This window comes from Uranotaenia lowii, chromosome 1, assembly GCF_029784155.1.
Source record: "Uranotaenia lowii strain MFRU-FL chromosome 1, ASM2978415v1, whole genome shotgun sequence".
Classification (NCBI taxonomy): Eukaryota; Metazoa; Arthropoda; class Insecta; order Diptera; family Culicidae; genus Uranotaenia; species Uranotaenia lowii.
In genome coordinates this window covers 153,396,951-153,421,443 of record NC_073691.1, presented here as the reverse complement: position 1 = coordinate 153,421,443, position 24,493 = coordinate 153,396,951, and the positions used below count along the sequence as shown (strand labels likewise).

The following is a 24,493-nucleotide window of genomic DNA, read 5'->3' as shown; positions in this document are numbered from 1 at the left end:
GATAAACTTCATCCACCCACCCATCGTCCTAGGAAAGCCTAATAATGATGGTCGATAAGGATAAGTGTCTTCTCGTGGGGGCAGTTTTAGCTCTTCTGGTTACCCACATTATCGGTAAGTTTATGATCTGGTGTATGAGAGTTTGTTTTCCTTTTTTGTAGTGTTATAAATGATTTGTTGGAAAAATCTTATTTCAATGCTTTTATTAATCTTTAATAAAAAAAATGTATATCATCGAAACAATTCATCCGATTTAAAATATAGTCCAAAAAGTCCAAAACCAACTGAGCTTAAATTCCCAAAAAGTACACCGGCTTCATTAATACTTCGCCAAACTACCTGTTCGACGGTCGCACTTCAAATAAAGTGCCAGAGAAATTTAACATAGTTTTCGCCATTTGCTGATGCTGATTTATGGGCCGATTTTTTTCCGCTTCCGTCTCTATTCCGACAGAAAATAGAAATGGTAAAACGGTAGCCGATAGAAGCGCCATGGTAAGCAATTCGTTTGCTCGAAGCTTGTCGCTGGAGCTTCCGGTTTCCGGTTCTGCGCTCTCTTCCAGGCAGCAGCGCTAGGTGACGACTGCCGGAACTGACCTTTGTCGGGATTTCTTTTTATTATTCTGAGACTTTTTTCTTGAGCACACTTTTTCCACTTTCTGTAGTTTGCTGCTTAGGCAAACAAAAACTACTTTGCTTTCAACGGTGCTTTTACTCGAACGAAGCACATTCAAGGCTGAATATTCATGGGTTTTATTTGAAAGATACTACTTTTCAACGGCTTAGTCACTGAGCATGTTAATAATAATTTTGAAATAGTGTATCAACATTGGGTGATCGAGGAAAACATTTGTCCTAAAATTCGATGACGGAAATCGAGTTTCCAGAAAACTCGAGAGTATGTGATCCGGTGGCCCACAAGTTCAATTTCAGCTCCGGACAGTTTTGCACATTTGGCGACCGTGACAGGTAACTGTATAAAACGAAAAATTGTAAAAAAAAAGCGAACAGAAAAAGGTAAACACACACGATCTACGAGACACGTTGAATTTATTTTCATCAAACTTACTTGTAAATCAAACAGTTTTTGAATTACCCTCCGTGAAAAATAAATTGTTTAAAAAAGGTAGTTCAAGCAAAAAGCAATGCTGTTGGATGATTTTCGGAGGTTATCTCGATTGAAATTCCGTTGAGATGACAACATGAAGTTAAAATAAAAATGAAATATAAGCAAGTCGTAAGAGGAGCTTGATCATGTTCACAATTTCAAGAGCGTTGGGAGGCAGCTTGAAATTGGAAGGCGAGTTAAGAGGACAGTCTGAACGTTTCGACAGAAATTTCAAGCGGATTTAAAAAGACAGCTTAAAATTAGAAGGCGAGTTGAGAGGACAGTCTGAACGTATCGATGGTAATTTCATGCAAGTTAAGAAGGCAGCTTGAAACTGGAAGGCGAGTTGAGAGGACAGCCTGAACGTATCGATATAAATTTCAAGCAAATTAACAAGACAGCTGAAAATTAAGAGGACAACCTGAGCAAAAGAAATTTCAAGCGGATTGAAGTTTAAGGGTGAGTTGAGAGGACCGCCTGAACGTATCAATAGAAATTTCAAGCGATTTGAGAGGGCAGCTCGAAATTGGAAGGCGAGTTTAGAGGACGGCCTTAACGTCACACATTTCGAGTTAGTTGAGAGGACAGCTTGAAATTAAAGGATGAGTTGAGAAGATAGTCTGAACAAATCGATAGAAATTTCAAGCAAGTTGAGAGGACAGCCTAAACATATCGATAAAAATTTCAAGCGGGTTGAGGGAACAGCTTGAAAGTGAAAGGCGAGTTGAGTTAACAGCCTTAACGTTTCGATAGAAATTTCAAACAAGTTGAGGATAGCCTAAACGTATCGATAGAAATTTCATGCAAGTTGAGAGGACAGGTTGAAATTTAATGGTGAGTTGAGAGAACAGCTTGAACTTATCGATAAAAAATTTCAAGCAAATTGAGAGGACAGGTTGAAATTTATGGGTGACTTGACGTATCGATAGAAATTTTAAGGAGATTGAAAGAACACCTTGAAATGGGAGGGTGGGTTGAGAGGACAGCCTGCACGTATTGATAGAAATTTCAAACGACTTGAGAGGACAGCTTGAAATAGGAGGGCAACTTAAGAGGACAGCCTTAACATATCGATAGACATTTCAAGAAAGTTAAGGGGACATCTTGAAATTGGAAGGTGAGTTGAGAGGAAAACCTAAACGTATTGATAAACATTTCAAGTGGATTGAGAGGACAGCTTGAAATTCGAAGGCAAGTAGAGAGGACAGCCTTAACGTATTGATGAAAATTTTAGGCGGGTTGAGGGCAGCTTGAAATTCGATGGTGAGTTGAGAGGACGGACAGCCTACACGTATCGATAGAAATTTCATGCAAGTCGAGAGAACAGCTTGAAATTTAAGGGTGAGTTGAGAGGACAGCCTGAATGTATAGATAGAATTTTTAAGAGGATTTAAAAAGGTAGCTTGAAATTGGAAGGCGCGTTGAGATGACAGCCTGAACGTATCAATGGAAATTTCAAGCAAGTTTAGAAGACAGCCTTAACGTATCGATAAAAATTCCGGGCGAGTTGAGAGGACATCATGAAAAGCCTTATCGTATCGATAAAAATTTCAAACAAGTTGAGGGGACAGCTTGAAATTAAAAGCCGATTTGGGATAACAGCCTTATCGAATCGATAGAAATATTAAGCATGTTAAGGACAGCCTGAACGTATCTATAGAAATTCAAGCAACTTGAGAGGACAGCTTGAAATTTGAAGGCGAGTTGAGAGGCCAGCCTTAACGTATCTATAAAAATTTCAAGTGACTTGAGAGGACAGCTTGAAAATGGAAGGCGAGTTGAGAGGACAGCCTGAACCTATCGATAGAATTTTCAAGGAGGTTAAAAAAACACCTTGAAATTGAAGGGTAGGTTGAGAGGACAGGCTGAATGAATTGATAGAAATTTCAAACGACTAGAGAGGACAGCTTGAAATTAGAAGGCAACTTAAGTGGACAGCCTAATTGTATCGATAGAAATATCAAGCAAGTTGAGGGGACAACTTGAAACTTCAATCAAGTTTAGAGAACAGCCTAAACGTTTCAATAAAAATTTCGTGCGGGTTGAGAGGACAGCTTGAAATTCGAAGGCGAGTTTAGTGGACAGCCTAAACGTATCGATAAAAATTTCAATCAAGTTGGGAGAACAGCTTGAAACTTAAGGGTGAGTTGATAGGACAGCCTGAACGTATCGATAAAAAATTCGAGCAATTTGAGAGGGCAGCTTGAAATTGAAAAGCGAGTTGAAATGACAGCCTGACCATATCGATAGAAATTTCAAACAACTGGAGAAGACAGCTTGAAATAGGAAGGCAATATGAAAGTACAGCCTGAATGTATCGATAGAAATTTCAAGCAAGTTGAGAGGACAGATTAAAATTGGAAGGCAAGATAAGAGAACAGCCTAGGAGGACTGCTGGAAATTGAAAGGACAGCCTAAACGATAAAAAATTCAAGCGGTTTCAGATGACAGCGTGATATTGGAAGGCGAGTTAAGAGGGCAGCCTAAACATGTCGAATGAAATTTCAAGCAACTTGAGAGGACTGCTTGAAATGGGAAGCCGAGTTGAGAGGACAGCCTGAACGTATCAATAGAAAGTTCAAACGACTTGAGAGTACAGGTTGAAATTGGAAGGCGAGTTTAGAGGACTGCCTGAACGTATCGATGGAAATTTCAAGCAAATTGAGAGGACAGGTTGAAATTTAAGGATGAATTGAGAGGACCGTCTAAACGTATCGATATAAATTTCAAGCGACTTGTGAGGAAAGCTTGAAATAAGTTTGACAGTTCAAAATTGATCAAAATTTAATTTTTTTCGACATTTTTCCTATTTGAGGAATAAAATGTAAATCTTCAAGTAGATCAAGTAGAGAACAAATGAAACGTTTCGATAGGACAGCTCGAATGTATTGTTTCAATTTCAAGTGAGGAGAGAACTGGTTCTGGATCTATAAAGTGTGTAGAGAGGTCGTCTTTGGTATTTGATCAAATGTACAATCATGTTTGAAAAGGGGACAGCTTGATATAAAAGAGAAGAATGAGGGAGTTCAGAGGATATTCTAAACAAATTGTTTTAAAATTTCAAATGCGTTGGATGGACAGTTCAAAAGCTAAGAAAATATACAAGTCTTGTGGAAAGTTTAAAGGTGAATAAAATAGATTGTCAACATGTTGAAAGAACAGTATTCATTTTTCACAAAATAAACAATTAAACAAGTTGCGAGGACAGTTTGAGGTGAGAGTTGACTGTGATGAATGAGGGAAAGAGGGGTTATTAAAATCGATTGTTTTGAATTCCGAATTGGGAACACAGCTTGAAAATGTGAAAAAAACACGTAATGAGGATAGCCCAAAATCTCTTCCATTCATCTTTTTACATCACTCGAGAACCAATAAAGTAAATGTAAACCAAATTTGATACGAGATAAGCGGAAAGGGGGGATCTCATACGACTTTTTTCAGTAAAACCTCGAATACAAATCGTTCCACAAATGAAACCAAATTTGACAAGAGAGAGTTTTAATATACGAAAAATATGTTTATGATTGCTTCAAATCCCTTCCACTCTTCACAGAAGAGATAGAAAAAAGGAGGGAGATTCTTATACCTTTTTTTCTGCACACCTCGCGAGTTGGCTAACCAAAAGGGATCGAACTCGACATGGGAGAGTATTTGGGTACGATTGGTTTCTGTTGATTTGAGACTTCTCCCAAAGAGAATTGTGTTCTTCTCCCTTCTTCTAGAGGGGGATAGAAAGAGAGGATGTGAGCTCTTATACATTTTTTTTTGTATGAATCGAGAACTTATCGAGCAAATGCAACCAAATTTAGTTCACGTTTTCTCGAGAGCACGTCTGAGAAAGACCTGCTGATACAGTTTTATCCATAATAGTGTTTCGGCCAGGCGCGGTTCTATGGGGGGGGGGGGGGTGATCAGAGTGATCAACCCCCTCCCTCCCATGCGGGAAAAATTTGTTGGAAATATATGAAAACGCTTGAACATCGTAAAAAAATTAGAGCTTTTCCTCGTCCTTATACCCTTGATTTTTCAAAATTTTCCACTCCGTGGGAATGTTCCTCAGAAAATTTCAACCAAATTTCCTGTTGAGGCGATCAATTTTTCAAATGACGCCTCAGAAGCGCAGGATTTCTACTGGCATGGCAGTCGAACTTTCTTATCTTTCTTTTAACGCTGTAACTATTAATAGTTTAACACAAAGTCACAGAGGTTTTGTTTTATGATTACCTACATACCACTTAAGTTCTTCGAATATCTTTATCGATTTGTAAACAATTTTTGAATTTTTTTTCCCCAAAAATAGCAAAACCATGGTTTAAATAACTTAATTCCAGAACATTTTCGGTTGCAACCATATAACCTATTTGTCGATTTTTTGTTCTATCTTTAAACCTGTCCTTAGACGTGTTATATATTTATTCTTTTCTACCAAAGGATCATAATTTTTTTTCAAAAAGAATATCTAGAATAGTGGAAAGTTCAAGTCCTAACTGTCAACTGTTTAAAAGGGTTGATTATATTCAATTTTTGATTATCTTTTCTTTAAGTAACAAACTGAACACGGATAAATTGAAAACGGATATAGAAATGCGAACGATTTTTTTTCAATCAATTTTCCGTTGCAAGTGAAACATGATTTAATTTAAAAATAAAAAACTTCGGAATAAAGAATATAGTTTTTTTTTTCTTGTGATTACCATTAACAACAACATTCAAATTTTAGTTTTTTGATACATTTTTAATTGCAAGTCCCGATTTTGACAAAAAGCATTATTTATACAAATTTACTAAAATGATAAGATTTCAATTTAGAAAAAAATTATTGAATTTTAGAATCACACATATAGTTTAAAACTTTGCAAAACACAAAAGCCCTAGCTGACATTTTTTACTAACTAGGTATTCGATTTTTCGCTCCTTCCATTTTCATTTCTGTTAAGATGGACGATCGTATAAACGATCCACCTAAAAATTGAAACTTATCCATTTTGTTGAACTAGGTCTGTGTTATAAAAAGGACAAAAAACACCAAGTTTCAAAGATGACCTTCTATCTTTGGTGGAAATGAAACCGATCTAATCGATTTTTTCATTCCAAAAATCGATCGAAAAAATGGAATATCTGAGTTGAAAAGATTGATCTTCCATAGATCGACCAATCCTAAATCTAACCATTCTACCTTGAACTTCGTAATTCACTAAAATGCTAGAAATTAAATAAGACAATATAGAAAAATTATCATTCGAAAAATTCACTCGAATGAATCAAAAATTAGCTCAGATTGAACGAGTATAAAACTGATAAAAGATACAAAGGGGAACGATCGGCTTTTTAGGATAACAATTTCGATGGAGGATAAGAGGTTTTTTCGCACTTGCCGTTAATTGCTCTGGTGTAACTTCAGAAGGGTGGGGATGATTACTTTACATATATTTTAAGCCAATCAAATCTATATATATAAAAAGCAATTTCTGTATGTTTGTTTGTTTGTTTGTTTGTTTGTTTGTTTGTTTGTTTGTTTGTTTGTTTGTTTGTTTGTTTGTTTGTTTGTTTGTTTGTTTGTTTGTTTGTTTGTTTGTTTGTTTGTTTGTTTGTTTGTTTGTTTGTTTGTTTGTTTGTTTGTTTGTTTGTTTGTTTGTTTGTTTGTTTGTTTGTTTGTTTGTTTGTTTGTTTGTTTGTTTGTTTGTTTGTTTGTTTGTTTGTTTGTTTGTTTGTTTGTTTGTTTGTTTGTTTGTTTGTTTGTTTGTTTGTTTGTTTGTTTGTTTGTTTGTTTGTTTGTTTGTTTGTTTGTTTGTTTGTTTGTTTGTTTGTTTGTTTGTTTGTTTGTTTGTTTGTTTGTTTGTTTGTTTGTTTGTTTGTTTGTTTGTTTGTTTGTTTGTTTGTTTGTTTGTTTGTTTGTTTGTTTGTTTGTTTGTTTGTTTGTTTGTTTGTTTGTTTGTTTGTTTGTTTGTTTGTTTGTTTGTTTGTTTGTTTGTTTGTTTGTTTGTTTGTTTGTTTGTTTGTTTGTTTGTTTGTTTGTTTGTTTGTTTGTTTGTTTGTTTGTTTGTTTGTTTGTTTGTTTGTTTGTTTGTTTGTTTGTTTGTTTGTTTGTTTGTTTGTTTGTTTGTTTGTTTGTTTGTTTGTTTGTTTGTTTGTTTGTTTGTTTGTTTGTTTGTTTGTTTGTTTGTTTGTTTGTTTGTTTGTTTGTTTGTTTGTTTGTTTGTTTGTTTGTTTGTTTGTTTGTTTGTTTGTTTGTTTGTTTGTTTGTTTGTTTGTTTGTTTGTTTGTTTGTTTGTTTGTTTGTTTGTTTGTTTGTTTGTTTGTTTGTTTGTTTGTTTGTTTGTTTGTTTGTTTGTTTGTTTGTTTGTTTGTTTGTTTGTTTGTTTGTTTGTTTGTTTGTTTGTTTGTTTGTTTGTTTGTTTGTTTGTTTGTTTGTTTGTTTGTTTGTTTGTTTGTTTGTTTGTTTGTTTGTTTGTTTGTTTGTTTGTTTGTTTGTTTGTTTGTTTGTTTGTTTGTTTGTTTGTTTGTTTGTTTGTTTGTTTGTTTGTTTGTTTGTTTGTTTGTTTGTTTGTTTGTTTGTTTGTTTGTTTGTTTGTTTGTTTGTTTGTTTGTTTGTTTGTTTGTTTGTTTGTTTGTTTGTTTGTTTGTTTGTTTGTTTGTTTGTTTGTTTGTTTGTTTGTTTGTTTGTTTGTTTGTTTGTTTGTTTGTTTGTTTGTTTGTTTGTTTGTTTGTTTGTTTGTTTGTTTGTTTGTTTGTTTGTTTGTTTGTTTGTTTGTTTGTTTGTTTGTTTGTTTGTTTGTTTGTTTGTTTGTTTGTTTGTTTGTTTGTTTGTTTGTTTGTTTGTTTGTTTGTTTGTTTGTTTGTTTGTTTGTTTGTTTGTTTGTTTGTTTGTTTGTTTGTTTGTTTGTTTGTTTGTTTGTTTGTTTGTTTGTTTGTTTGTTTGTTTGTTTGTTTGTTTGTTTGTTTGTTTGTTTGTTTGTTTGTTTGTTTGTTTGTTTGTTTGTTTGTTTGTTTGTTTGTTTGTTTGTTTGTTTGTTTGTTTGTTTGTTTGTTTGTTTGTTTGTTTGTTTGTTTGTTTGTTTGTTTGTTTGTTTGTTTGTTTGTTTGTTTGTTTGTTTGTTTGTTTGTTTGTTTGTTTGTTTGTTTGTGGAGGAGTAGGCATTGACTTTTACCAACCGCACGTGTTTTTTTTTCTCTGCGACCGCGAAAATTTAATAAATGAAATTGCAAGTGTAAAAATGTATTCGAAGTGATAATTTTATATTAAAGAGTAACGCTACCGAGTGTTGTGTAATTAAAAAGTGAAATGTTATCGAACAAATTGGAAATTACTTTCTTTTCCCCCACGGAAAGGAATTTCAAAGCGAAAAGAACTGGTGTTACGCTTTGGGGCCATCCGATATCCAGCAGCAGACGAGAAATGGAATTGCACGAGCTATTTGCATTATTGATCCGGATGTCAAGCTAAGTAGTTAGAATTATTAAATACTTACCGACTTTTATTAATCCTAATTAGTATTTTCAAAGCATTCCTATTCATTCAGTTTTTCATTTTCATTTTCTACATTTTTTCATTTTCTACAAAGCCTGAAATGTTTCGGGGAAACATTTCATCAACAAAATTTTATTCAAACTTGCGCACAAGTTTTTGTACAAGCTCTTGTTCACCTTTCCAAAAGCCTTTTCGTCTAGAGACTGTTTATCTGAAAAAGACTGTCGAAGTTTGCAATTTCAAGTTTATTTATTTTCAAGCTTGTTTTTTTGTCTGAAAGTTTATTGCAAATTTAAAAATAAATGAAGTAAGCGTTTTAGCAAGTGTTAATTAATATTTGATTAACATCTATGGTTTTCTTGTTGAAAATTTTTTTTTTTTATCCTATCTTTAGAAAAAATAATCTCTGTAGGAAATTATTTTGAATCCACTGAATGTTTTTGTGGTTAGTGATCGATCATTGATTCCCAATTTTATCTAGAGGATGGTTGGTTACCCACATTATTCCGGAGCAGGACGCAAAGGTAAGCACGATGGAAGCAAAATCCAGGTTTCTTACAACAAACCGAAACGTGAGAGTCTTTGCAATCAAACGGGAAAGTTATCATTACAGTCGTGAGGTGTCGGAGAGTAACACGATTTTTTAGATTGTGAACTTAGTTCAATTGATTTTCATTCTAGTATGACATTGACTAGGTGTCATTTAGAGTTCTTAATTTAATACTGCAAAGGATTTATAATGAAAAAAATCAAGGACACAAGAAATTTACATTTCATCATTATTAGAATAAGAACCATAATATGTACAGAGTGTGAACTAAAAGTAAGAGCACGTACTTATTTCCCAATATAAAAGTTCAAGATGTGACTAAGAATCACAATTGTTTTTATTGTTTCTAATTTTTGATCCGAATTGCAGTATCATTAATTTCAGGTTAATTCCAAATAATTTACGTTAGACACAGAATTTTAAATGCAAAAACGAACATATATTAAAAAAAAATCGAGTAAGAAAGCACTATTTTTTTTTAATAGCTAAAAATATTAATGTTCTATTTTACCCTAAAGTATCAGAATAGACAACTTATAGATAGTTTATAATACTAAATGTACTATTTAAAATGGCGCTTAGTCAAATTTATTTTTGATACAAACGTCGTCGGTTTTTATTTTCTTTTTAAAGGTCAAATTCAGATGAAAACTAAATTACGGCATAAAACAGATTAAATTACATTATCCTACTACTAAATCATGACTGGCAATCAAGCTGAGCTACAATATTCATGTATGGATATGCCATATTTTAATACAGGCTATCGGGAAGCTATCGAAGTTTTCCAGAGGACGTTGCTTTCCGTTGTTTAGTTACATGGGTAGAAAAATATCTCCGATTACCGTAAATTTTAATACCTACCTACAAGAAAAGATTATCTGAAAATTTGTTGTCAGGTAAGAAACAGTTCATGCATTTAGGTGCATAATTACATTAGTGAATGGTATAATTCAATTAAAATGTTGATAAATTTGAAAGTTTGTTATGAAAAAGCAAGTGTTCTCATTAACTTTTCAGGTAATTCGTAATAGGCTCGTAAAAAAAGATAGCTTAATAATAACATAGGTACTAATCAAAGCATACTTGACAAAACCAATAAGTTTGCAATATTGTGTAATTTATATGAAGGACTTAAGGAACAATGAAAGTACATAGCTCACGTTGTTTGACAGACGAAATCATAAATTCCAGATTTATTTAAATGTTTTCCCTGTCCAGTACCTGAGATGCATGTTGTCAGTACATTCAAGCGTCTTAATAGTTTTCATGAAATGTTTTCGGCAGTATATCATTGAATTCGGTTTGGTTACATAGTTATATTATAAATTAGTAGTTCCTTAATGATGTGAGCTATAAATTTATCATGCCAATAGTATTCTTTACTTAGGTTTTCTTCTTCTCAAAATTAAGTTCAAAATAGCTCATTATGTTCTTACTCAAACATGTATGCGTACGTGTGATATTAAATTTGTAAATTTAGCTAAGAACACACAGCTGATATTCTCTTAGCACCTACAAACTCTGTGAATTCATAAGCAATCTCAATATTGACATATTAATTGTCGTTTGAATATTGACAGGTGAATTATTATTCAATATTTTAATATATCTATGCCAATTATCGATTGCAACAATTAATTTAGTTTGATTTAACCTCATTGCCGGTGGTACTAGAAATATTGTTCTAAATATTGTTCTAAATAGTCATTCCTAGAATTATTTTAATAAAAAATCGATATGGAAACACCTTATTTTGAGTAACGTATAATTGTGCACATTTGGAGGACCCCGCATTTATAATTTGTTTTGAGTATAACTTATGATGAAATAGAATAAGGTGGTCGAAATAGTGATCAAATATAGATGCGTAGGTTACATACTTCGTATGAACAAAAAAAAGTTTAGTCAATACAGTTATCAATGTTTAAACAACCTCAGATATTCACAAACTATAGCTATAACAGTATTTCTTCTGAAAATAAACCATGAGAGAGCGGTGGTATAAAGTATCGGTTTAGACAAATCCTAAAAGTGAAGTGTTATGAGCCTAACTACATTTTTAAGTAGCATTACATTTTGTAAAAATAAAATGATTCTTTCAAGTACAACTATTTTAGTGGAGATATCAACAAATCTAAGCTCTGCAATATTTTTTTCTCTGAATATTTCACAACAAATGAATCATGTTTTTACAATTTTAGCCGAGATAGAACACAGTAGGTTCGAGAGTTTTGAGAACGGCACTGGTTTTGCGGTTTCAATGAAAGAAATAATTGTTTTTATTGTTTTGCTGCTGTTTTTTTTTGTAAGCCATTATTTATCCGGGCATTCTAAAAAAATCGAACAAGCGTTTAATATGTATAATTGTTTCAAACGCGATAAACAAATGAAAATAATATAATTGTGAGACGAGCAGGCACAACAGCATCAGATTATTTAAAAAAATGATAGTACTGGTCACATGGCCAATTTCAAATGATTCAGGAAGCTTCCAAAATCAACTATTTTTTTAATTATTGACACAAGTTCAAAGTGATTTCAGGTTTTGGATGTAAATTATATTTTAATCACGGAAACAACCAAAATAATTCCATTATGCCAGTTGTTTGAGTATTTATGGGAAAAGAATCAAAAGGAATGTATTCTTAAGTTTTAGGTTACGTGACAAAGGTTTCAAGACACAATTTTTTGTTTTAAATTTATAATTTAAATTAAAATCGAAGTAGAGGTTCTGGAAAAGCATGAAAAATACTTAAAGTATAATAGCGATTATAGAAATAAATTGAAAAGGAACAAATTGTAGAAAAAAAAACAATGCGCATCGAAAGGTTTGTTTAAACGTATGACATGAATTATAACAATTATATAAGCTGAAAGATTATAATTAAATGCTCGAAATGTTACGCTTCTTAAAAATAAGAGGCTAAGAAAACAAAAAACAAGAAAATTTTCAACGTGACAATTGTCAAGAAAAATAGGTTGGAAAATATATGTTCGTATATTATAAAATAATTTATTTCTATTCAAGTTAATTTCCGTCTTCAAACTTAAGAGCCTTATTGAAAATTATTTAATCATAGAGCAGGGTTCAAGGTTAGAAAATAAAAGTTAGTTTGTCTAGGAAGAGAAGTTTACGGTAATAATTTTCTTTTGATACTTTACTCGATATTTTGATTGAACGTTTATCTAATGCCTCTTAGAAATAGGAGTTTCCTTAGGAAAAATCTAGGAGCATAGGAGGTGTAGGAAAAACATGATCGCACCATTAACCAAAAATGGATCCTGATCTCTACCTTCCCTTAAATAACACAACCCCTTCCTTGGATACTTGAATATAGATTCGCAGACGTACAGACGGTTTCCATAGCTGGTGATACTAACTTATCTCTAGTTCTGACTATTTCATATTTATTTATGAAATATGCAAGGCCGAGAGGTTGCTAGTTGAACCTAAAGAGTATCTTACTAACATTCCTTCCTTTTACCCCCATTGACTACTAGGACGTGGCCGGCGCCGTTATTAATCATTTCAAAAAGGGAGAGCATGAGTTTTGTACATTGAGAATGAACTGCTAATCCCAAGCACCATTCTTTTGGACTTTGTGCAAAATTGATGGCCTCGATTAATCACGGAGTAGCAACCATTGGCGATGTGGAACTTGTTCTGCTTAGCCACGCCAGCGATCATGAAATTCGAAATGCATTGAATGATTGAATATTATTTTATGTTTTATTTCATACAAACAAAGAAAAATATGTTGGGTCTACGAAAACTGTAAATGAAGCATTTCGGGTTTAATGATTTAAGGTGGATATGAGTAGTCAAATAAGCTAAGCTAAGCTAAGCTAAGCTTGTTTGTTTGTTTGTTTGTTTGTTTGTTTGTTTGTTTGTTTGTTTGTTTGTCCTCTATAGACTCAGCCGTCTTAAGGGCTAGAGAGCTGAAATTTGGCATGGATGCTCATTAGGACCAGGAAGGATGAAAAATGTTTTTAGATTTTCGGATGACCCCTTCTGAAGGGGGTCGTCCATAGAACACAAATATTGTTTTCGCGATATTGACGTTACTTTCCGTCGGACCGTGTTGAAATTTGTACATGAGTGTTTTGAAAGACGAGCAATCGATTTCAGGTGTCAAATTTTGTGTAAGGGGTCAGCCAAAGGGGTCGTCCATATTAACTGTTCGCTGTTTTTGCGATATTGATGTTATTAAACATCGTATTCAGATGAAAATTGGTACACGATAGTTTTGAGTTACGTGCAATCGATTTGAGTTATCAAATTCAGTGCAAGGGGCCGGCAAAAGGGGTCATCCATATTAAATTTTCAGTATCTTAGTGATATTAACGTTTTTATACATCGGATTGGGGTGAAAATTTGCACATAGGAGTTATTAGGGACAAACAACTGATTACACTTATCCGAACTAAAATCAGGGGTCGGCCAAAGGGGTCGTCCATATTAACTATTTACTGTTGATGCGATATTGTCGTAATTATATATCAGATTCAGACGAAAATTGGTACACGAGAGTTTGAAGAGATGAGCAACGGATTTCAGGTATTAAATTCAGTGGAAGGGGCCGGCAAAGGGGGTCATCCATATTAACCTTTCAATATTTTTGCAATATCGTCGTTATTTTACATCGGATTGGGATGAAAATTTGCACACGGTAGTTTTCAGGGACGAGCAACCGATTTCAGATGTCAAATGTTTTGCCAGGGGTCGACGAAAGGAGTCGTCCATATAAATTAATTATTCACTGTTTTTAGCAATATTGACGTAATTATACAATGGATTGCTTTGAAAATTTGCACACGGGAGTTTTGAGGGAAGGGCAATCGATTTCAGTCATCAAAGATTATATAAGAGCCCCAGAAAGGGGTTTAGCTTTTTGGCAATAATTGCGTTGTTATGCCTTGATCGAGTCGAAATTGATACACGTGGTTTTTTGGCACGGTCAAAGGATTTCTGATTTCAAATTTAGTAGCATACGACAGACAAAGAGATCGACAAATATTTTTGCAATTTTTACTTAACAAGTGCATCTGGAAAATGCTTGGCAACTGGCTTTCATACAAACTGTTCATGACATATTCCAAGTTGAAAGCGAAACGGAGTTCGTATGGGATCAGCTAGTCAACTTATAAAAAAACTTATAAAAAATCATCATTGTAAGTTGCCTATTAGGTTTTCTGTAGTTTTGAATACTTTCATGATCGAAGGTAAATGTAACAAATCTTTGATATCAGAATACGAGTAAATGTATTTAAAAAAATAGAATTTTGAATAATAATTTAGATTCCGAATTCATGATCACCCATTATTGAATAATTAGTTAGGAAACCCGATAATTAATAAAATCATGAAATTTATATGTGTGTGATGGTTTTAAATTTGAACATCGTAATGCCATTAATCATTTCATTTAAAGTTGATTACGTATGGGAACCCTCTTTCCATAAAACGTGAGATTCTTGAAACTATTAAACAAACCATCTCTTACCCAAAAAACCATCGGATACCAAATTTCACTTCATTCCGACCGACCGTTTATACGTGATGGTGTTACAAAGAAAACGCCTCCATTTTTATATATAAGATCTATGGTAAGAGGTTGCCAAAAAATTTTCACCACATAACCGGGCGTTACAAATCCGGGTAATTATATCGAAAAACCTGGAGATATCCGGGCATTTGATTTAAAAATTTTGGACCAAAAATCCGGGTCATACGTGAGAAAATTGGTACCAAATCAAACAATTACTTTACAAAAATTTAAAATAAATACATTTTTCATCAAAATATATCAGCAGATTTTAAATCGCATTTTAGGCTTCCAAAAAACCTTTTTGATTATTTTTATAAAACTTGTTCTAAAAATTTCTACAACATAATTTGTTTTTGTATGGTTTGGCAAAAAAGTGAATAAATCCGAGCAAAATCCCGACTTTTTCAATTAATTCCGGACAACAAGGTCCGACCGGAATTTTCTCAAATTTTGTATTAAATATCCGGGAAAACCCGGATTATATCGGGCAATCTGGCAACCTGGCTCTATGTAGAAGACTGCAAAACGATTTGTTTTCGAAAATATCTGAGATTTATATTCGTTTAAAATTATATTTCCGTAGAACTGTAAACAAAATCATAGAGAAAACTTATATTACTCTTTCTAAGATGCCAAAATTACTCGCATTCATTGAGAAAGCAGATCATTTAATCAAAACTTTCCAATATCTTTGCAACATTTTGCAGTTCTTTTTTTTTTCAAAAAATGCACAAATTTTTAACCACTCCCAAATCCGTCAAAATAAGCTCTTATTTGCTTGCAGCAATGTGATTTTCATTGCCTAAGCCTTTCAGAAATTGATCCTTCTTTTCAAACTTTTTTATAATTATTTCTAAAAAGTCGTTTTAAAAAATTGTGAATAAATAACAATTTATATTGTATTCATACTGTAGGGATGAGATGAAGGATATACAGAAAATAAATCAAATTTAATAATAAATAAAATACAATAATAGTCGTGTTCGGAAACACTGAATATAAATAAAATAAAATAAATTTCTATGACAACATTTGCTTGTTTGGCAACACTTGACAAACAAACAAAACAAAGTCAGTCATTGATTTATTCTTGTGAGCGACAGACGTGTTTAAGTGAATCTCAGAATTGAGATTTGTAAAATCACGACAATGGCGTGGTTGGTAGAATAAGCACAAATAGCGCAGATATTTAAGGCTGCTGCTGCTGATTGTTTTGATTTGGACTTCCGGTGGAATAAGACGGAATTTTTCTATTTGGTTTGTTATGATTTGGCTTTCCGGTAGAAAAAGATGGAATTGGCTTTGGAAGCGCATATTTTTAAGGCTGCTGTTGTTGATTGTTTGTTTTAATTTGGCCTTCTGGTGGAAAAAGGACAGAATTGGCTTAAGAAGCACAGATTTTTAAGGCTTCTTTTATATTGATTTGGATTTTTAAGGCTACTGCTGCAGATTGTTTGTTTTGAATAAGCCTTCTGGTAGGGTAGGCTGTTTCTAAGAATACTATCGAATTATTCCGGCTCTGGTAAACAGAGATAGAGTGACAAGGAAAGCACATTTTGAGAAAGCTGATGCTAAGAATGAAGAATTTGCAAAAAAAAAAAATAGGATTTGAAAAGCTTTTGCAGAGAATGGAAAGTAGAATTGAGATGAGGGATATTTGACATATAAAATTTGGTATTTTAGAAAAACAAAAGTCTGAGAATTAAAGATTCAATTGAGAATAGAGTTGAGAAGGAATGTAGAGATGAGATGAAGGATAAGCAGAAATTTAAAAAAATTAGTAGGATGGAGAATAAAGATTTGGAAAGTGGAATAAAAATTGAGGATATTTGGTAAATTAAATTTTGCTCTAAAGAGAAAAAAAACAAAAGTTGACGCGTTAAAAGTTTCAATTGAGAATAGATGTGAGAAGGAATGTAGGGATGAGATGAAGGATATACAGAAAATAAATAAAATTCAATTATAAATAAAATAAAATAATAGTTGTACTCGGCAACACTGAAGATAACTAAAATAAAATAAATTTGTATGACAACATTTGCTATTTTGACTACACTTGACAAACAAACTAAACAAAGTCAGTCATTGATCTATTCTTGTGAGCGACAGACGTGTTTAAGTGAATCTCAGAATTGAGATTCGTAAAATCACGACACGTACCGATTGCCAATTTGTTACTATTCCAAACAAACGATTAAAATTTTGTTTTATTCGTTTCAAATTTAAAAAAAAAAGTTTGTTTGTTTGTTTGTTTTGTTTATTTTATAGAGGCCTTAAATTCTGAATTCATTCGCCTCTTAGGTAAAAAAAAAAAAAAAAAGTTTTATAATAAGATATTTCCATTTTTTATTCAGAATTAAAATAAGATCTTGAAACAAAACTTTTGGACCATAATTCACTATGAGAAATTAGCTTCAGAATTTGATAAAGACAACACTATATTTTCTTATCACTATTCTGAATATTTTAGCCATATACCAGTGTTTTTTTTAATCAGTTTGAAGTTCATAGTAATTATAATCAAAAACTTATCAGTTTCCAGCCTATTTTTTCAGTCGTTATACACGTATGTACACAAAAATAAACTCAAATCAACTGTTGTTGCTCCGAACCAGATGGATGTTCCACCCAATGATACATTTACTCGGAGGTGTTCCATAGTAAAAGAAGGCTGCTGCATGTGACAGTGTGGCTTCCGATCACTTTTCTCCTTATTTGGCTGCATGAGGTCAGATTCCGGAGGGTAAATCCAAACACATTTCCCGGTCTGGGATCTGGGGAAAACTTTCTGTTCGGCATCCGTTTATGTAGTTTTCCATACCCTACAGCTGCAACCGGGAGTTGTTTTGCTCGGGGAGAATTCATCATATCTGTCTAGGAGCACATGAGATGGTGAAATGGAAAAAAAAAATTCAAACATTGAACCAACATTTCACCTCCGTTTGCTGAAATAGTCCTACGTCAGTGCATGCGTTGATCCAGTGATGCTGAAATGTTTTTCGAATGCTTGTTACAAGTGCGAACCAGGAATTTGGCACATAGTTTGGTGAAATAACAGCAATCCTACCTAGAACGAGAATTCCGATTCCGACAAACACGCCGCTGGCCGTCTCGGGTATCTCGATTTTTTTTTTGCTCCATTGAAAACACTTTCGGGAGTTATTCTCTGTAAGAAAAAGGCTAATAACACAGTATTTATCTAAAAACTAGAAAATTGCGCCTTAAAGTATGCAATGACTTAAGGTTAGTAGAAAAACTTTTAGAATTATTTTTATTTGATATTTACAAATTGTGAAATGAGAACGAATATGGTAAAAAATAGTCAACTATCTTCAGAATTTGCTAGATTTTTTAGATTTTTGCTAGATGATCAGGGCACCCTGAATTAAGGATTAAGTCACCTTTAGCGAAGGATCAAGTCTCCTGTAACATAAAAAAAATCACATTTTTCAGCCTCGCGAGAATGCTTCTAGTTCATCTACAGGTTCATGTATCGTTCTACTTTAAGAGCATATGAATTTGAAATTACACGCTTTCAGGAAATGCAAAAGACGGCGAATTGCTAAATTTTCCCGAAAAGATATGATGAAAGTAAGAAAAGGGGAATCAAGCTCAGAATCCCGAAAAAACGCTTCTAAAGGCCAAAAATCGCATTTTAAAGTTGTGATCCCAAATTAAGCTCAGAATCCCAAAAAACGCTTCTAAAGGCCAGAAATCGCATTTTAAAGTTGTGATCCCAAATTAAGCTCAGAATCCCGAAAAAACGCTTCTAAAAGCCAGAAATCGCATATTAAAGTTGTGATCCCAAATTAAGCTCAGAATCCCGAAAAACGGCTTCTGAAGGCCGGAAATCGCATTTTAAAGTTGTGATCCCAAATCAAGCTCAGAATCCCGAAAAACGGCTTCTGGAGGCCAGAAATCGCATTTTAAAGTTATGATCCCAAATTAAGCTCAGAATCCCGAAACAACGCTTCAAGTATCCCAATTCTTCCCTATAAAACCGAATACCGATTTTTTTGAAAAATTCGTTTAGGCAAAATTTTTTTTTCCAAAATATATCTTGTTCATATCTTGAAGTTGTATGTTTAAAACTTAGGAACCAAGATAATTGTCTGTGTTTAAATTTATTTTTCTGAATTAGGTTCGTTATCTTAGAAAATTTAAAGTAGGAACTCTTGAAGAACAAGACTCACGAGAAAAAAATCCTGAAAAACGTTATTTGTTGCTGATCCCAACTCTAGAATTCCAGTCCAAGCTTTCTGAGTGACGCTTTTTCTCCGGCTCAGCATAATCCGTTCCGAGAAGCAACTTTCCGGCTGTTCCCATGATGAGAAGTTCTTCTGGGAGGAACAGAAAACAGTCAGTCATTTGGAGCGTTGGGGAGGGTGAGTTATTTATGAGAATCTCAAATTGGCCCGGTTGACTTCCATCTCGTTCGTTCGTTCATTCGTTTGGTTTGTCTTATTTGGAGCCTGACAATTCGTCTCTGTGTCGGGCCGGGTTGGATCCTTCAAACGGAGGAGGGACTAACGAGTCCAATCGCTCTGATGCTAGACTAGTTGACCCGCCCCTTCGCCTCCGCCATCCAATCACTTCTTTCTTCTTCTCCGTCGTTATACAAATTTTAGCACAAATCTTCAACGTTTGCTCCCGGAAACGGGCCGCTGTCCCAGGTCCGACTCTCTGATAAATGGAACCGAAAACTAATTAAATGTAAGATTAATAGCATTTGACTGCTCCCCGGAAAGCACTGATGCTTCCGAAGAAGCAAAACTGTGCCATTGGATTGGTCACAAATTCATCGAAATGTACTCACCAGTCAGAAGTGGTGCAAATGGAGAAACGAAACGCGGCAAAAAAAAATAGTTGAATTGGAAATGAACAAGATGGTTGTGCCCCGATTCAAGGTTTTAGAAGCTAAATTAAGTAGCCGCATTAAGTAAACGAATGTTTAGTTTGTAATGCTTCAAAACTTTCAAATCATATTCAGGGTTAGTAGGGGAGATGAGGGCATAATGGGCACCTTAAGGAAAATGCTTATTTAACCATAGAGAACAGCTGTAATATGTGAATTACATCATTGTTTCGTGTTCCGACACTCAAATAGTCTATTGTCTAATTGGATGAAACTTGAAAAAGTAGATAAAAACGTTTAAAGATGCATTTTAAAAAATTTTGCCGAAAGCTGAAAACCAGTCACTGTAGAGGCATAATGAGAAACCCCCCGAGGCAGTATGAGCACCATTAATGAAGGCATAATGAGCGTTTTCTGCCGGGGATTCTAGCAGCCAATTCGACTCGATGAAGTCAATTGAGTAATAGAGCTACAGCTCAACTTGTATCGTCTGACGATTTGGCCTATTGGTTAGATGTCGGAGAGATAATCAGTAGGCTCGAGTTCGATTCCTGGTGGAGGTGATTTTTTTTTTTCATTTATCATTTATGATCATGATTGCACTAAACGGTGAGGCGTAGATTTATCAAACAAAGCAAAAACAAAATAATCTAGGTCTGTTTGTAGAATTCAAAGAATTAACACATGTTCATACATTATGTTTCTGGTGTTTTGTTTGACGGATGATGCTTTGATGCTATTAGCCGTGTAATGTAACAATAAAAAAATCAATCATGAATGGTTTGTGCAAAAAAAAAATCCCCTCGAACAGGAATCGAACTCGAGTCTACTGATTACCTCTCCGACATCTAACCAATAGGCCAAATCGTCAGACGATACAAGTTAAGCTGTAGCTCTATTATTCAGTTGACTTCATCGAGTTGAATTCGCTGCTAGATTCTCCAGCAGAAAATGCTCAATATGCCTTCATTGAAAGTGCTCTGTTCGCCTCTAGTGAACAAATTAAAGTAAAAACGCGTTTTACAATTGATTAAAGTGAAAAATCAAAAATTTTATGATGCTGAAAATTTAGAAACAATGTGTAGATCATGTTGCAGTGCGTACATTTCAGATCAAGATGATTTAAAGGTCATAAAAGCTTATTTGGTGGTGCTCAAAAATTATAATATTTTCGTAACTTGAGAACCTAGCTGGTTATTATTTAATATTTCTGTAAATATGAAAAGGATATTTCTTTTTTGGTGAAAAATTAATACTATAGGTAGTACGAAACAAGTCCTCATGAAAATTTGTTTAAGAAAATACGTACTTATGTAGAAAAATGGACTTCTCATTATGCCTCGGGTGCTCGTTATGCCCTCATCTCCCCTAGCAGTTACGTCAGTCAGTCAGGAAGGATTATAATCACGAACAAAATGAAAACAACGGAGTTTTGAAGTTGTGGGAAAGTATGGCCAATCAATGTCTAGAATCTTAGAAGAATTTACGCACAAAGTATTCAAAAACTACCGAGAGAAAGCCGGAGGACCTGAAGAGCGAACACGAAATTATTGCGAAATCGAAAATGTCATGCCAATTTTCCTATAATTTTAAGAATCGTACCAAAATTTTAGGGTAGTTTTATATATATATATTAACTTCAAAAATCGAAAGAAAAGTTAATGGATGGAGCGTTGAGTGTAAAATTGTACGCATTCTCGCTTGATGCCCTCCACCAAAGTCTTTACAGTGCCATCCGGTACCAGTTTCTCAGTTCCTTCTCGTCTTTGACTGTCTTCTTGCTCGTTCTAGGTTCCCGCTTCATTATTGCCCGGTACTGCTCCACCGGCGCAGCTCCGGACAGTTTGGCGGGTTCATGTCCTTTGGAACAAAATGGACAGAATTGGCTTCATATCACTCCACGACACTTTTAGAATAGTGGCTATTACCATTTGTAAGAAATTTAATCATGCAACTTTGTGAAGCAGTCTATTTAAATTGGCCATCTAATTTAAAATCAAGAAAATCGAGTGATACCTGATCTCCTGTCAATGGAATCGCTTGACAGACTGTGACAAACTAGCCTGCTGTCAGAATGAGACTTCCGCTTAATCATTTCTAACATCGTGGTCCATGTGTATCAAGGGTGCCAGGTGGTTTCGTCAAAAATCAGGACAACGCGAAGTTAAAAATCAGGGTTTTTCAGGACACCTCTTGATTCATGAAACAATAAAAATGTCTGCTTAGATTGCATAAATAAAGGCTCAATACAGGTGCTGTAAACGCCTTGATTTATGCAACAACAGAGCGCAGCTTGTTGGCTGGCCGGTAGTTCATATCGAAAAACACCATTTGGATATCAGCTGAACCAAAGATAACTATCTGTTAAATGGGTTTAACTATTTTAAAACTTATTTATTCAATTGTCACATACTTTTACTACAAATTCGATTATGTTTAAGAAGTTTTTGTTAAAATCAGGACATATCAGGACATTTTAGGGACAAATTTTCAAAAATCAGGACAACTCGAAAGTTTTTGAAAAATCAGAACGGCCTTTCGAAAATCAGGACAAATCCTGATAAATCACGACACCTTTTTTTTTTTTTTTAGTTGATCACCCAGGTGGTAAATCCTTTTTACGGATTGCATTCCAAGGCACGGCGAGCGACCGAGTCCCCCCAGTATGCTAATCTGGGTCCATGGGTGCAATTGGACGACTCATGATACTAAGTACCCCTACGCCATAAAGTCCACCTGGGGCCGCAGACCTGGTTCCCACATCGAACTGTTTAGTACACTATGCTTCAATAGTGGGAGGTCTATTCGCGCTAATGCGCTCCAAGGCAATACTCATTAACGAGACCACTTAAAGCAAAACCTCTCCTCCTTACGACTCGACGCCTGAACTCTCCTCTAACGACTTGAGAACCGACATCTCCTCGCAGTGACTCGAGATTCCCACACAAACCTCTCCTCTTCGCGACTTGAGGCCTGATCTCTCCTCTAACGACTCGAGATCCGACCCCTCCTCGCATCGACTCGAGGCTACCTCTCCTCTGCACGATTCAAGGCCCGATCTCTCCTCTAACGACTTGAAATCTGACGTCTCCTCGCAATGACTCGAGGTGACCACTTGTACCCCTCCTCTTGTTGATAAGGGGGCCTGATCCCTCCTCTTCCGACTCGAGGCCCGACCTCTTATCTTCAGGGTTCGAAGTTTGCCACCTTGCCCGTCGTGTGCCAGATCGAGAGCAGCTTATCCTAGACTAGGGTTACCATACGTACTCTTTTAAGAGTACATGTACTTTTTTTAGATCGAAAAATGAGCGTACTCTTCTTTTTGTAAAATCTTGCGGAATGTACTCTTTTTTTGTTGTAAGACATTTTACCAGAGAAACAAACTTTTTTCTTCCAGTTCTCAAGTTGTGTTCCTATATGTACAAAAAGTCCGAAAGAAATGCATTACTTTATGCATTCATGACACGGTACTTCAGGTTTCTCTGTTTTGTTGAGTTTACCAAACGATAAATTAAAATGGAAAACATCATAAATCCATTAAAATTTAGATTTTTCGTTAAAACAAGCTTGCTATTTCATCAGCAGTGCTTTTCTACAAGTAAAATTCAACAGCTACAAAAGTTTTAGACCCGCTTTTAAGAAAAGCTTTTCCCAGGCGTCGAAATAAACTGTGCAGGCGATCAGCGCCTTTGAATATGCAATGAGCGCCCAAACAGTTGGCAAAGAGCACAACAGCAATTTGAACTCTTTTTAAAATGCAATATTTTCTCATGTTTGCGATGTTCTGATCATTTCGCATAATTCAACGGCCTTTTGACTTTTCACTAAAAATCTGCAAGAAAATGAACAAAAAATAAAATCGAAAACTTTTAATTTCTAAAAGTATTTTATGAAAAGTCATTATTGCCAGCTAGTTCACATAACTACAGAACTAACAACTAATTGTCACTATTTGAATGGCCGTAAATTTCCTGGTTTTTCCTATGTCTCCTTAATATTTCAAAATATGATATCAACGTACTCTTTTTGGTGCTGAAGGACATGGTAACCCTATCCTAGACTCGCGCCTGTCACGGCACACGCGCGGGACTTAACGCAACAACTCGCATGATTCCCGACGAAGACGTCATCCTACTCCGACTCGAATGGCTCGCCCGGCGTCGAGAGCCACTCTACCCGTGGGTATTCCCCGAACGTGGAATAACCCTTTCCCAACGATTTCCACTGCGAAGAAGGTCGAGTCTTATCCCCGCAGCTTCTGTCGCTGAGAACCGCCCTACTCGGATACTCCCCGAAGGTGGAGCATCCTACGCACGAACGCGGCGCACCCACGGCATCCGCTACGCAGAAGGTATTGTTTTATCTTTGTAGCTTCAAACCGTGGGGTCGGACGCATTCTACTCGACAGCCCCCCGTCGATGGGGTCAGTCTATTCCGACCGTTGTCCGGTCTTCTTTATCCCCCTTGGCTGGCAACCCTAGGATTTTCGGCTCTCGGATTTTTCTTCCCGTTGTGTGCCAGATCGAGAGCAGTTTATCCTAGACTTGCGCCTGTCACGGCACACATTCGGGACTTGGAACGCTACGACTCGGATGTTTCCCGACGGTGACGACATCCTACACCGACTCGAGAGGCTCGCCCGGCATCGAGAGCCTCTCTACCCGTGGGTATCCCTCGACAGTGGTTAACCCTCTTCCCTCGAGATCCGCTACGATGAAGGTAAAGTCTTATCCCCGCAGTTTCCCTCTTAGGAAGCGGCACTACTCGGATACCCCCCGACATTGGGGTATCCTACACACGTTCGCGGCGCACCCCTGACCTCCGCTACGCAGAAGATGATGCCTTATCTTTGTAGCTTCGATCAGGGGATCGGACGCACACTACTCAGATGCTCCCCGCCGATGGAGTCATCCTACGCCGTTCACGAACTGCCGTTGGTTCCAGCTCCTCTGCAGGGCAG

At 35.3% G+C, this 24,493-nt stretch overlaps 1 protein-coding gene across 1 annotated transcript in view; it reads left to right on the top strand.

Annotated features, from left to right (window-relative positions):
* Positions 1-97: 97 nt before the first annotated feature.
* The window catches only part of LOC129740561 (uncharacterized), a 545,556-nt gene continuing 521,160 nt past the window's right edge, over positions 98-24,493 (top strand). Inside the window, exon 1 of the mRNA XM_055732267.1 lies at positions 98-114. The gene's annotated coding sequence lies outside the window, so the exon portion shown is untranslated. The remainder of the gene's footprint in view (positions 115-24,493) is intronic.